The following is a 12,151-nucleotide window of genomic DNA, read 5'->3' as shown; positions in this document are numbered from 1 at the left end:
TGGTGGCCCGGCATGGATGCCCAAATCTCCAGCTGGGTAAGCTCATGCCAACCTTGCCAAGAAACCAGGGCTGTCCCACCAGCAGCCATGCCTACCAAGTGGGAAAGTGCTAGTGGTCCTTGGTCTCGCCTGCACATCGACCTAGCTGGGCCAGTACAGGGAAGGACCTTCTTGGTTGTAGTAGACTCTTATTCCAAATGGATAGACTTGGCCCTACTACCTTCAACAACCACTCAAGAAATTGTTAAGGCTCTGACCCGTTTCTTCGTTACCCATGGGCTCCCTGATACGCTGGTGTCTGACAATGGCCCCCAGTTCACGTCTTGTGAGTTTAGTATGTACGTTGCCAACTTGGGCATCAGACACATCCTTACAGCCCCTTTTCACCCAGCTAGCAACGGGATGGCTGAGAGGGCAGTCAGGTCAGCAAAAGAGGCACTTGCCAGGTTTGGCCAGGAAAACTGGCACTCCAAACTGTCCCGTTACCTCCTGAGCCAACATACGACTCCATGCACCACTACAAATAAATCCCCAGCAGAACTCTTGATGGGGAGACGCCTTAGGACCACCCTGGACAGGTTGCACCCCCACTACTGCCCAGACACCCCTATAGGATCTGACAGTTTGGTCAGGGACTTTGCCCTGCATGACCTGGTGTACGCCAGAAATTATGCAGGGGACCCTCTGTGGGTACCTGGTCAAGTTGTGTCAGTCACAGGTCCTAGATCCTACAGAGTCCTCCTGGAAGATGGACGCCTGTGGCGTAGACATGTGGACCAGCTCAGAAGGCAATGGAGAAGCACAGCTGATGCCTACCCAGCCCAATCTCCTAGCACTGAGGGCTCCCTGCCGGAACCGGTCTACCCAGACGAAAGCTCCCTGCAAGACCCGATCTACCCCATCGACCAAGAGAGTTTGCTGGAGGACCCGGTCTACCAACAAGGGACCCCAAACCAACGACCAACCAAACCTGTCTGCCGTCCGGACCGAGCGACTCACCAAGGTCAGCCCGAACAGGGGGACTTACCTAATTCACAGAGCGCCCCACCCGACCGAGCCTGCTCCTCAACAACCCCCGAGACGCTTCCTGGAGGCGAGGACTTGACTCCAGCCAGCAGCTTGCCCGGACTACGACGATCCTGCCGCCAGCGCAGACAACCAACCTACTTGAAGGACTATGCATGCTCCCGGCTGGGGGAAAGGAGTGCTATGTCTTTGGGACTGGTTGGAGTCCCCAACCAGGTCCGCTGTTTGAGCGGGAGCACCAGCCGCTCCCATTGGCTGACACTGTTTGACAGCCGGCTATAAAAGGCGGCTGTCAAGCAGTGTCAGCCTTGTTGCCGCCAGCTAACCTGCCAAGTTAGAAGGCAGACGCGGCAACCCTTTATTCTTGGAATAAAGCCTTTAACGTTCACTCTGGCTCAGCCTCGTTCCTCCGCCGCTCTACAACAGAAGCTTTATCTGAATCTGAAGATCCAGGTGTACCCTTAATATCTCTTCTATAATAGCTTACTCTAGAAACTAATGTCTTTCCCATCCCTATTGGCATTGATGGGGAGAGAAGGGGATGGGAGTGAAGACTTGGCTCACCAGGAAAGCCTATGGACATTCAATAGAGTTCTGAAGAACTGATAGCATACTCTGATAGGGAGACATGTGTAAGGAATGTCCTAGTGTATGTTTGTACTGTATGTTTTTAAATTTAATACTGCATTGAAGTCTTATAAGTTTTTTGACTGAACCAGCATTAAACATTGAATAATTAATGGATTGAATGATCTGTATGTAGTAAAATAACCAATAATGTAAATTGTAATGTTTGACTATAGTAATTACAAATTCTGTGTGTAGTTTTTCTGAATACTAAATTTGATTCTGGGTTTATTATGCACTTATTAGCTATAGCTCCCACTCTAGAAACAGGCAGCAAATGAAACATACTGTTTTTCCATGTACCTACATACATGCCATATATATATTTGATAGCTCTGTAGTGAAATCATTCACAATGCAACTAAACTGTTTTCAGACTTGCTTCAGCTGCTTCTAACTCTTGAAAAGGCCTATTTATATGAATCTAATTTTAAATTTTATGTAAAAAGTTAGCTGCACTGGTAGATACCTCATATTTGATCAAATCTCAGCCAATCAGTTTGATTCTTCCTCCACTTCATTTTGGGTCTCTGGATGTTTTGAAAATGATGCAAAGAAACTAGAACTGCCACAATAGCCAGGCAAGCCCAAGATATGAAAATATTTGTTTCTCTTTCTGATTAGACAATTGAACGCTGAGAGAATTTCTTTTGGTATCACAGTCATTCCAGTGGCAATTCAAATTCTCCAACTGAAATGAACTTGAAAGAGGATAAACTGTTTTCAATAATCATTTAATGAGCAATAGATTACTAAAGAGAGGCATGTGATTTTTCCCTGCCCTGACTCATATACTTACATATTCCTTCTCATTTATTTCAGCCAAAAAGTCAAGCTGAATTCATTTAAATAAAAGGTAAGTTGATATGGAAAATTACGGGCAATAAGATTTTGTATGGAAAAAATATAGCAGAGCCAATTGAAAGAGCACCAAAGTCATTCTATTCACATGGCTTGTCCTGTTTCTTTCAAAATGTGCTTCTTTCTATGCCTCAGGTCACTTTCATAAGAGGAATCATTCCATGTACAGCATATTCAAAATCAATTTTGCATACCTATGGAAAGGTTTGGCATTCACACTAGCAGAAGGAAAGGAAGATGAAGGAATGTATTTTCATATGAAAAACTTTTCACACAATTTTTGGTGTAACATATAGGCAGCCACTTGAATAGCTGATAAGCAGGCTTTTGGTATACAATGATGCTCAATTCTTATGTGCTGTCTTCTATAACTTAAAAAGTCTGCAAGCTTTCTTCAGACTAAAGTCACATATACCATCTGTTATGCAATTATTGACTGAAAAAATGAACTTAAACAATGTGCTACAATAGTGCATATGTTGTTCTAAGTCAGGGGTGCCAAACTCACATTGTCATGGTGGCATCACATCACATATCGGGACTTTTTCCTCCTTCGCTAAACTGGGCGTGGGCGTGGCCAGCACGTGACGCATCCGGCCCATGGGCCAGCAATTTGACATCCCTGTCCTAAATCATGCACTAAGAAAGATGCAGATGACTTGAAGCAGAGACAGGGGAAGTTTGTAAAACACAGATGATAGCAAAGATAATACTGCAATTCATTGTAAAGTAGAAACCAGAGCAAAAAAAAAAAGTGAGATGGGAAGAAAGTGACCAGAACAAGAGTCCAGCAAACAACTTCCTTTAACTTCCTTTGGGCTAATATAGGCCTGCAGAAGGCCTGACTAGAAAATAAGTAATGCTGGGATAATTAGTAAAGTAAGCTCTAACTGTTTTCTTGCCAGAAGAATTCACTGACCTTTTAGTTCCCCACTTCATTTAATAAAGAGATGCTCGGTAGTGCAGTTTTTCAATATATCCATAGCAAGCCATTTTGGATTTGATTTTGAGACAACCAATAGCACAAAATGACTTTCTCCAAGCTGATACTTAACCTTGTTCATTGGTGCTGATGGTATTATATTCTGGAAAATCTGGAAGGTACAAGTGTTGCGATATCACCCAATGATCCAATGATACCATACCTGCCAGGTAACATGTGTAAAGCTATGATTGGTCAACATAGTGAGGCAGGTAACAAAACAACCAACAACATGTGTAAAGCTATGATTGGTCAACATAGGTATTACCTTATATGGTCAGTATGCCTTATATGGTCAGTTTCCTTATATGGTCAAATATGCAAATACATAGCCTTATATGGTCAAATGTACCCAAAGGAATGTTTCCTCATACACCCCTAAACCCCACCCTAAACTTGCACAATAAAAGAGAGGGCAAAGTTTGCTCTGCGCTTCCTCCCCAAGAACATGCCTTTGTGTCCTTGTCTTCATTTCCTCTGCGTAGAGAAGCCCGTCCGGGCAGTCGGTCCGGGCGTGGGCTACCAGCTGACTCCTCATCCCTGCAGTGGGACCAGCAACGCATCATACAAGGATATAAAAAGCTGACATAGTGAAAGCTAAACAATTATTTGAAGCATATTTTAATTTTTTAAAAAAATATCTAAATGTAGTAAAAATCTGTGAGCATTTATATTTTGCAATGCAGACAAAACAAAACAAAAACCATGAAAACTGGCAGAAAGTATATTGATCTTGTTATGTGCAATATAGATAATGTATCTTCTGAACTTTTAGAATGCATCTGACTATTGCAATATAAAATAGAAAACATCCTTTCGTTGTCTTAAGTATTTATTTATTTAAGTAAGATATTGCTTTTTAAAAAAGAAATTATGCTATATATTTATGGTTTCCCACAGCAAAATAGGTTGAGGTATTTGGGTATTAATTTCATTTCCGACATGTTTGTTTTAATTATGAAAAAATACCATTTAATTTTAAAGAACAACTGTTGAATGAAAAATTATTTACAATTTTCAGAGAGATCGTTTTGTTAATTTTCCACAGCCGGAACCAGGAAGGTCCTTAGGTTCTTCCATATGCTCTGGATTAACCCTATCAATCAAAAGGAACTATATATTTTTTTCTAGCTTTCTTTCCATAGTATATATTATTTCTGATTGCAAAAAATATGAAACAATACTTGAAGAACAAGAGGTTACAAATGGGAACTAATGACTCTGGGTTACTCATACCAGCTTCAAATCTATATTTTAAGCAAGACAGCTGATCAAGAAAAGTATTTTCTTAAGTTAAAACTTAAAATTTAACATGGACCTAAATTTTCATGTATAGGAATGCAGTTGATCTGAAAAATACAATGTAATCCTTTGTTGGCAGATAAATGAACCTAGGGAATTCAGAGAGAAAAATGTAAACCATAGAATCAAATGACATGAAATGGAAAGATTACAGTTTATAGCAAGTAAATATATGGGAAAATAAACTTTACTGTGGCCATTAAAAATAGTAATGTGTGATTGTACAAGCCTCCTTAAGCTATGTACTGCAAACAAAACCAGAAGCTTCCATACCTAGCTCTTTTTTGGCCTTCATTTCATTTAGGAAAACACTAAAAATGTGTACATGGATAAAAGTGAGATAATATTTGTGTATGCAAACACATAAATAGAAAAAATTTGGACAGACTGATTGAAATGAATTCACATTTGGGAAAAGAGGAGCATGGGAAAACTGAAACTGATTCATCCTTTCCCACTCTGGACATAAGTAAACATATTTTGGATATTACAAACTGTATCTCTATTCACTTTGGTAAACTGAACTGCAATAACTAATCTCAGTAAGAAATTCCTCTGTTAACAGAACTATGAACTTTAGATCAGAAACAGATTCTTTAGGGTGTTGTTAGATAAGTATTTAAGATGTCATGTATCACACAGTTACTTTGATTCTGGTTGCTTCTATTGATCTCTGCAGCAACTCAGGTTGCTTTTCAGCAATATTTTGGATGCTGAATTGTAAACTTGTAAAGGACAATTATGTGTTTATTTGATAGAAAAAGTGAGCAACCTTGTATAAACGGAATGTAAATGCACCAGAGTTAACTCTGGTACTTTAAAACCTCAGCTTAATAATTGATGCTATTAAATTAAGGAAGAGGGAGCATAGTAGAAATGAATACGTACATGCATGCATCTATCCACCCATCCATCTATCCAACCATCCATCCATATATACTTTTTCTTACCAGAGAAGTATTTTAGACAGTAAAACAATACAAATCTAAAGAAAGTAAAGTAAAATAAAAGTGAAGTACAATAAGAGAATAGAAACAAAATAAAAGACAAAGGATAAAACGTGTACAGATATAGAGAATTTCTTTAAAGCACTTATAATTCTCTCTCTCTCTCTCTCTCTCTTTCTCATTAGATCATACTTCCCTTCCATATTCTGCCCTGTCTAAAAAATTAAGCCATAAAACACAAGGTCGTTTTTTTCCTGTTTTCAGCAAAGTCTATAAAGGGGTTTGAATCAGCAATAAACATACATGTTGTTTTTTTCTGTAAATAAACAAGTTAATGTTGCCAATCTTTCCATCTTTATGCTTAGAATAATCTCCCTGCAGTTACCATGTATAAAAACAAGCATCCATAAATACTTTCTGGTTGTCTGTCCAATTGTCCCAGCAAGAGAAGTTCTGGTTTTATCTGAAGGTTAATCTTTAAACATTTTTACACCACACTGTGTATTTGAAACCAGAAAACATATATTTTTCATTAAACAATGTTTCATCTACTCTTAACTTTATTTCAACAGCTGTACAATATTAGAGAAAAGGCCACAATAAAAATGTGTATTAAATAACCTTTAAAAATACTTTTTGTTAGGAGAAAAGCTTGTGCAAAGCATGTACATTAGGATAAAGTGGTCACAAAATGATTAGTTTAGAGAAATATGTTCCAAATGTATTCATGGTTCCTGCTGGTTTTAAAAAATAAAAGAGAATGAAAAACAGACTGAATTTAGTAAACATTAGAAAGCAAATTCAGATGTGGCAGTAATTTTTAAAAACTTCTCTATAGCTGTAATTTCTATTTAGCATTTATGTCACAGCTAACTGTCTGTTGTGCTCCATAGTCGAAACTAAGCTTCCTTTGTGGAGAAGATAAAAAGAAAGCAGTGCCATCTTCTCCTTCATTCTTCTGCCTGCTGAACAGATTTGGCTCAGCTGCTTCAGAAGCTCTTAAATGGGGACAATGATAATTTTCTTAGACACACAAAAAGACAGGGAGCTCTTCCTGCTTTATACACCAGGCTCCAATTGATGCCACTTAGGAGATGCTGCCAATATTTCTGTTTTTTCCTATTGGGCAGGCAGTCATCAGGCGGAAGGAAGAAAAATAATCTTATTTAGCAGGAGCAGCAAAATACTTTGATCTGTTGTTAGCAAATTCAGTGTCTGGAGTATAAATCCATACAAGGTTACCTCAAGGACACAGCACAATTCTCAGGGTGTGACTGATTTGTTTCCTGAGGGCTCTAAGGGAAGAATGCATTCTGTAGGAAGGGAACCAGCCATAGAAAAACTACTGCAATCTTTTTCATTTCTCTGCTACGGAGTCTCAAAAGTATTTGGTTTTTCTACAGATTTCTACAGATAGCACGTTTCTGAAACCAGGTACCATCCAGATCCTAATTATATCAAACATAAATTAAAGTCGGGCCTGGCATTTGGAGCCAGCATGATGATGTGGAGAGGCTCATGGCTGATGCTGATTTTCTCCTTTTTCAAATGTGTGCCTATTTCTATCATATGTGCATTTCATTGATTTCTGTCCCACTCTTCAGAGAAATATTATTGATCCATGATTGAAAAGTGGTCCTGGGTTTGTGTGATATGTCAAAAGATACAAAGATCATTTGTCTGAAATGGTAGAGTTTCTTTCCTGACCAGGGGGTTATACTAGAAGATTTCCAAAGTCCCTTCCAATTCAGTTATTCTGTTATACAGTCCCAAAGTAGACTTAGACTAACTTTGTCACTTTAAATGTGCGCTAATCAATATACATTAAAATGAAATTCCATTGCATACAGCTCTGAAAGGGTCACCATCTCCAATATACACTACATAAACATGACAAAAATATAAACAAAGAAACAAACAAATGTATATTATACAAATACCCACCTATATTATATGACACAGAATGACACAGAAAACAAGGCAGTATAGTCCGGATATATACATGTGCATGACAAGAAAAACAAATCTTGCAAGTTTACCAGACAGAAGGCATAGGGAAGAAAACTGTTACAGAATCTAGTAGTCCTGCTAGAAATACTTTTTTTTTTTTTTAAGGAAAATTAGATTACTTTTTATTTTGGCATATATGAAAGCAATTTATATACAATTTATTTATTTTATTTTTATTTATTTGGTTTGTCAATTGCTTACAAGATAATAGGTATAAGTAAAAACATAGTTATGAATACATGGATGCATATAAGAAAAATAAAAAAATAAAAGAAACAATAGGACAGAGAGGGTAGGCATGTTGGTGTGCTTTTGCACGCCTCCTACAGACCTCTTAGGAAAGGGGTGAGGTCAATAGTAGACAGTCTAAGGTAAAAGTTTTTGGGTTTGGGGAAGAAACCACAGAGTCAGGCAGAGTATTCCAGACATTGACCACTCTGTTGCTGAAGTCCTATATCCTGCAATCAAGTTTGGTACCATTAACCTTGAGTTTGTATCTATTGTTTGCTCTTGTATTGTTATGGTTGAAGCTGAAGTATTCATTGACAGGTAGGATATTGCAATGTATGATTTTTTTACTATACTTAGATCGGACCAAAGGCGGCATAGTTCTAGGTTTTCTAGGTCTAGAATTTCAAGTCTGGTGGCATAAGGTACTCTGCAATGAGTAGAGGAGTGGAGAACTCTTCTTGTGAAATATTTCTTGACTTTCTCAACTGTGTTAATATCAGACACGTAATGTGGGTTCCAGACAGATGAACTGTATTTGAGTATTGCTCTAGCAAATGTTTTGTATGCTCTAGTTAGTAGTGTAATATTACCAGAAAAAAGCTACATAAAATTAGGTTAACAACTCTTAACGCCTTTTTGGCTATGTAGTTACAGTGGGCTCTAGCACTAAGATCATTAGAAATGAGTACTCCAAGATCCTTGACAGAGTTTGGATCATCAACAAGGTCTTGACTATTCAGCCTGTATTTTATTTTCTGATTTTTTTTGCCAATATGTATGATAGAACATTTATTTGTTGAGATTTGAAGTTGCCATTTGTTTGACCATTCTGATACATAGTCAAGGTCTTTTTGAAGGGTAGCAGTATTGTCTGTGGTGTTGAATAGCTTTACATTATCAGCGAAGACAATGCAGTTGCTCTTGATATGATCACAGAGGTCATTTATATAGAGTATGAAAAGAGTTGGTCCTAGAACACTGCCTTGAGGGACACCATTGTTGAGAGGTACAGAATTTGATAGGACGCTCCCAATTTTGACCAGTTGTTGTCTGTTTGACAGGAATGCTTCTATCCAGTTATGCAGGTGTCCAGAGATACCATAAGATTTTAATTTTAGGAGTAGTTTGTCATGTACCACTGAATCAAAGGCTTTACAGAAGTCTATGTAGATTGAGTCTATTGCTTTGCCCTGATCGAGTTGTGTAGTCCATATATTTTTACAGTGTAAGAGTTGCAGATTACAGGATAGTTTTTTCTGAAACCAAATTGTTTATTAGAGAGTAGGTTGTTTGTCTCTAAGTGGAGGATGATGGATTGGTTAATAATTGATTCCATGACTTTACAGGTGATGCAGCATAAAGATGGGTCAACTAGGCTGGGGTCTCCCTTTTTGAAGATGGGGATGACAGTGGCTTGTGACCATAGTTTTGGCATGGAGCTGGTCCTGAAAGATTTTTCAAAGATTATGCTTAGAGGTTCAGCTATGGCAGTGGATAGCTTTTTGAAGAAGTAGGCACATATTCTTTCCTGTCCAATAGATAGAGATGGTTTTAGATTGTGTAGTGGTTTTTCAACATTGTCTTCTCTAAAATCGATATGTATTAGATCAGCGGTCACCAACCAGTGGGCCGTGGCTTTGCCTGATTTTGGGTAAAAGTCACTCTTTTTTATAAAAAAAATCAATATTTATATAAATATGTATAATATATACATACAAGCCATGCCCAGCCAGTCACATGACCACCAAGCCACATCCACAAATTAAGCTATGCCCACAGAACCGGTTAGTGATCCCTGGGATTTAAAATTATGAGTTTGGTGGTCCCTGAGGTCCAAAAAGGTTGGCGACCCCTGTATTTGATCATTGTAGTTGTCTGTGGTTTGACTAGGAAATACTGGGCATGATCCATTGCTATTTACAAATACTGAGCCAAAGAATGTGTTAAAGAGGTTGGCTTTATTGGTGTCGTCATTGCAGTCTTTGCCATTAGGACCTTTCAGGGGTGGGATTGACCTTGAGTGTTTTAGTTTGTTGTTTACAAAATTGTAGAAAGCGCGGGTGGAATTGGTGCGTAAAAGGTTTTCCTCTTGTTTAATGTGCTAATTGGTGCGTTCAATCTTTATCTGGTGGCATAAATTTTTGTATCGGCTTTTGAAGTTGGCAACGTGAACAGATTTGTTTTTCTGCCAAAGTGATTTCTTTTTGGATTGAAGTTTCCTTATTGTTATGGGTAATTTGTTTTTTCTGGTTTTTGGAGTTGTTATTGGTACATATAGTTTGATGACTCTTTTGACTTCAAGTAAAAATATGTTGTAATGGTCTTCTACAGTATTGCATCCAGTGAATAGAAATTGCATATCAAGGGATGAGAGATTGTCCTTTTTTGAAGTTATAATTAGGGATTCCATCATTGTGGTGATTTTTGTATGGATGTATGTACAATATATATAGAGAGACCGTGATTTTTAAAAAATTGTCACTGGTTGCAGAAACAGAGAGCTATTTCTCAAGCACTGCAGCAAGTCCAGAGACTACCAGTTTAATTACTGGAGTTACTGAGTGTCTGGATTGTCATGTTACTAAAGAGTATATCCACACATATCAAGAAAATTGCCTTGCGTCTGTTGTCCTTTACTTCTAAAGACCACTGGAAAGTCAAAGACATGATAGGTCCCACCCAAGGAGCCATTTACAGTAGTAGAACTAGATTCTGAAAAATGATGGGTTTAAATCAGGGGTCTCCAAACTTGGCACCTTTAAGACTTGTGGACTTCAATTCCCAGAATTACTGAGCAAACATGACTGGAGGAGGAATTCTGGGAGTTGGTCCACAAGTCTTAAAGCTGTAAAGTTTGAAGACCCCGGGTTTAAAGTCTTCCTCTCTACTTTCTATCCTGTGCCTGTCCAGGAATCCTTACAAGCAGAAGAGCAAAATATTTCCTGTTCTATATTAAAAGCATTTCCAGTTTATGTTAAACCATAAACTGTTTCAAATCAGTAATTTTTAAACACCACTAAAATAATAAGCCCAATAATAAACAGAAGCCTTTCAGTCAAACTAATGCTATTCATTGAAGGCACCGGTAGTTATCAAGACTCCAGGAAACACTGAATAAGTGTTTAACCTTTTGAAACCTCCTCCCAGGGGGGAGCAACAGAAACAGACTGTAAAATGGGTGTGTGGGGTCTCTAACAATGCTTTGAGCTCCAAGCAAATAGCGCTTATAAGCAATATCACAAACAACTGGAAGCAAGCTTCCTATAATCTTCTTTGCTGTCCTTATCACTCTCTGTAAGGACCTTCTATTTGAGGCACTGCTGCCACCAGTGGTGGGATTCAATTTCTTTTACTACTGGTTCTGTGGGCATGGCTTGGTGGGTGTGGCAGGGGAAGGATACTGTAAAATCTGTATCAGAAGTAGTATTTGCTGGTTTTCTGAACTACTCAAAATTTCTGCTACCGGTTCACCAGAACTGGCCAGAACCTGCTGCATACCGCCTCTGGCTGCCACCAAACCAAACAGTGCAGTTTGTTACAACGACAAAGACAGGAGCAGGTTCCAGATGCCAATTCCCTCAAAGCCCTGTAATTATTGTACTCGATTCATTTTATGGATATGGGGACTACAAATTTGATGCCGGTGGGATACATCTGGTCATAAGCTGTACCTTTTATAGTCCTGGTTTAAAAAATGAAAAGTATATCCATTTACAAGGCCCAAATTATTCCAATATCCCAAATATCATCAAAAGCTGTTTGATGAACTGGACAATTGATGAAATTGCCTTACTGATGATCCTGGATGATTTAAAGGCAGGAAGATCCACTTCAAGAGAGTCACAACTGAAAAACTCAGTTTACAGTCCAGTGTTGGAATGAATATGGTGGACAGAGCATCTACAACCATCATCTTCTTCCTTATTCCCAGTGCTTTTAGAGGAAGGTAGAGAAGCTTTGGAGGAAAAGATGGTGATGACATGTCTATAACTTTAGCAACCTCACCAAGGAGGGATAACATGAAGTACAATACTTTCAACAGTAGCTTCTAATCTCTCTGGTGTGATGTGAAATAAGATTGATTTTGCCATCTTTGGCCTTAAGTCCCAACTTCAAAGCTTGATTTCTTACAATTATGACTCCAACTGATGGAGAAGATTCTGCC

General features: G+C 38.5%; 2 long non-coding RNA genes across 2 annotated transcripts in view; one reads left to right on the top strand and one right to left on the bottom strand.

Moving 5' to 3' along the window:
- LOC148127590 (uncharacterized) overlaps positions 1-5,138 on the top strand; it is a 102,438-nt gene extending 97,300 nt beyond the window's left edge. The window contains exons 2-3 of the long non-coding RNA XR_015743482.1: positions 2,476-2,509; positions 4,545-5,138. This is a non-coding gene — a long non-coding RNA (uncharacterized LOC148127590). The remainder of the gene's footprint in view (positions 1-2,475; positions 2,510-4,544) is intronic.
- Positions 1-12,151, bottom strand: part of LOC113433312 (uncharacterized) — a 34,051-nt gene that overhangs the window by 4,228 nt on the left and 17,672 nt on the right. Inside the window, exon 3 of the long non-coding RNA XR_015743478.1 lies at positions 3,434-3,608. This is a non-coding gene — a long non-coding RNA (uncharacterized LOC113433312). The remainder of the gene's footprint in view (positions 1-3,433; positions 3,609-12,151) is intronic.

This window comes from Pseudonaja textilis, chromosome 1, assembly GCF_049901715.1.
Source record: "Pseudonaja textilis isolate UNSWEBS1 chromosome 1, rPseTex1.2, whole genome shotgun sequence".
Lineage (NCBI taxonomy): Eukaryota > Metazoa > Chordata > Lepidosauria > Squamata > Elapidae > Pseudonaja > Pseudonaja textilis.
Note: the sequence above shows the minus strand (reverse complement) of the source record. Positions and strands in the feature narration are given on the sequence as shown.